Source organism: Anguilla rostrata, unplaced genomic scaffold, assembly GCF_018555375.3.
Source record: "Anguilla rostrata isolate EN2019 unplaced genomic scaffold, ASM1855537v3 scaf0631, whole genome shotgun sequence".
Classification (NCBI taxonomy): domain Eukaryota; kingdom Metazoa; phylum Chordata; class Actinopteri; order Anguilliformes; family Anguillidae; genus Anguilla; species Anguilla rostrata.
This window is the reverse complement of record NW_026986102.1, coordinates 1-2,707: the sequence shown is the minus strand read 5'-3', so window position 1 is coordinate 2,707 and position 2,707 is coordinate 1. Positions and strand designations below refer to the sequence as shown.

Below are 2,707 nucleotides of genomic sequence, written 5' to 3'. Positions count from 1 at the left end.
AACATAGCCTAATTGTATTTTTAATGTCATACATAACGTGATTACATGACACAGTACAGTCACGGATGGAAACTAAACTCCGTAAACATCTGATAATATATTTTAAAACATAACGGCAGACAGTCAGCTAGCCTCGTTCAGGTTGAGGGGCTTTTCCGCACCGGACTGTCAATCAAATTGTAAAAATCACAAGACCGCTTAACTCTATGGTTTTGGCTCCAAATCGAGAAAATGGCCGCGCCGCCATTGAGCTTCAAAACGTGTTTTAGAGACCCACGGAGAGTCAATGGGTGACGTCACAGTAGCTGTGTCCATATTTTTTACAGTCTCTGATCTTAACCCAATCTCTCCTGGTCAACACACTTTCCCTTACGTCACATCCTTACTAGGGTAGTCTTCCAACTACTCTCGGGAAAGTAATACAGTGCCTCCTAGTGGTCAGAATACACTCAACCTGTAACATCTATTATTGAACACAACAAATTGCATGGTATGAAACGGGAATGAACTATTTTTTCTTGATAAAATCATTGTTTTCATAGAACTTACGACCAGAGATGTTTGCTTAACAACGGTGCGACTAGAACTACAAACCAGAGTGTCTGCATAAGGACGGTCCAATTAGAATACGAAGCAGAGTTTTGCTTGACAACGGTAAGATAATATGCCCAAACGCCCGCAGAAGAACATTTCACGTCCAGCTGATTAAATCTATAAAAATCAATAAATATAAAAGCAAACTCATTGTCATTGTTGGTACACGGCATGAAATTGATGTGAAATTACAGGGAAATTCCTACAGTAATCTGCTGTTTTATTGATATACGGCACATTGCTTAAGACAGAACAGCATTGTGGGCGTTTTGCTCTTAACTGCATAACACCGTTTGAATTTTCAGTAATTAACTGGAAATTGCTATGGATATTGGGAAGCCGTTGGTTAGTAGTGGCGACAGAGAATTTGCTAACAAAGCAATGCCAAGTTTCGAGTGTCACACCTAATAGGCTACGCGAATTTAAAAGTAATTATATCACAATTTGTTCGTTTTTGATTTCCAACAGAATACGTTGATCTGTATTTCACATAAATTTTCTTGTTCTTTTCCAAGGCAACCCTGTACTTTGAGTATTTTTTGTTGCAGCTGGCTAGAGTGTCGCCGGATTGTGCAGGTAGGCTACGTGCGTTTCGAATTCATCAAACTAGTTAGTATCATAACGGCCAATCATTCGCCAGCGATAGCTTAGTATGAAAGCATGTTTACATGTCAGTATTGTGGTCACCAATGCTTAACGAAGTATGCGTTTGTTAGGCATATGAAAGTACATGCGAGTCTTCCAACCGCGTTGTTTAAATGCGCCTTTTTTGATTGCTCCCGTTCGTTCAGAAACATGACGCAGTTGGAATGTCATGTATATCGAGAGCATAAAGATAAGAGGAGAGCACAGGTAACTGCAATCGAGTGTGTATCTTGTCATGTAGAATTTTGCAATGTTAGATGCAATGATTTATCCAGTTTAAACTCTCATTTGAAATCTCATATCGGAGAGGGCAGGGCCGTTTCTTGTCCATTTCGTCAGTGTGGGAGAACGTTTTCAGTCGTCTCTTCCTTTATTTCTAATTTTTCCACAGTACACAAGTCTTGTACAGTATCCAGTCTTCTGGGCCATGTAACAGTAGGAACAGAGACGAGACTAACGGCAACCAATGAACAAGTTGAGGATGTTTCAGTGTTGGAGGGGGATTTGACTGACGACGTAACGTAAGTGATGATAACGAGGGAGACCAAGCAGCGGTGCTGCCAGAGAGAGCAGATGAATCCCTTTTCTTGAACAATTTGGCTTTCTTTATTTAAAGTTGCAGGCAAAACTTTTACTGCCAGCATCAGTCATACAGTCTATTATTGAGGATTTTCAAGCAGTGCATGATATCAGTCAGTCTCATTTACTTCATAAGTTGGACGAAAAGCTGGTATCATTGGATATCTCTGACCGTGAGAGAGAGAGGTTCTTAAATCCGAGGATTTGTTTCGGGCATGCAACACTGGTACCTTGAAAACTGATCAAAGACAAAAAACGGTTTTTAAAAATCAGTTTAGATACATTGAGCCAGTCCCACCTTATCTTGGAAAGAATGATATGGGATCACAGAGTGGCTTTAGTGAAAACTTCAGTAAAGGCACCCATTTCTGCAGATTATGTACTAGAGCCCGACCGATATATCTATAATATATTAATATATATTATATAATAAACAAAAAAAAAACGATGATTATTTATCTGTACTTGTCTGCTTGAACGTTGTAATTGCTATTTACTACAATTATCCAGTAGAGGGAGCTCTAATACAAGTGTGAACTGCAGCAGCTGACGCGCTACTTCTCTAATAAGACGTTTGTTACTCGTGCCTCATCCAATATTCTCCACTGCAAGACTTGTCTGCACAGATTCGGTTGCGGCAATAAAGGTATGTAGATTTAGTGAAAGTTTTTAATTAAATGCGTTTATACGACCACTATGTTTATCAATCCTCATTATCAAACGAGCGAGCTAGCTAACATATTTGGTTCACTTTAGCAAGCTAGCAAGCCTTTATGAACTGGAAGTGAGCACATAAGCAGCGTAGGATCTACATTTCCAGAGGACATCGCTGTATTCTCAAATAAATAACCAGCCAAAATAAAATGGTGATTGAATGTGTCACACATTT

General features: G+C 39.4%; 1 long non-coding RNA gene across 2 annotated transcripts; it reads left to right on the top strand.

The window, feature by feature from the left end:
* The first annotated feature begins 629 nt into the window (after window positions 1–629).
* Window positions 630–1,762, top strand: LOC135246639 (uncharacterized). Of its 2 annotated transcripts, none has more exons than XR_010327824.1 (2): window positions 630–654; window positions 1,110–1,762. It is a non-coding gene; the product is annotated as an uncharacterized LOC135246639 (long non-coding RNA). The 2 variants fall into 2 exon arrangements; XR_010327823.1 differs by lacking the exon at window positions 630–654 and adding an exon at window positions 661–1,022.
* Window positions 1,763–2,707: the final 945 nt, after the last annotated feature.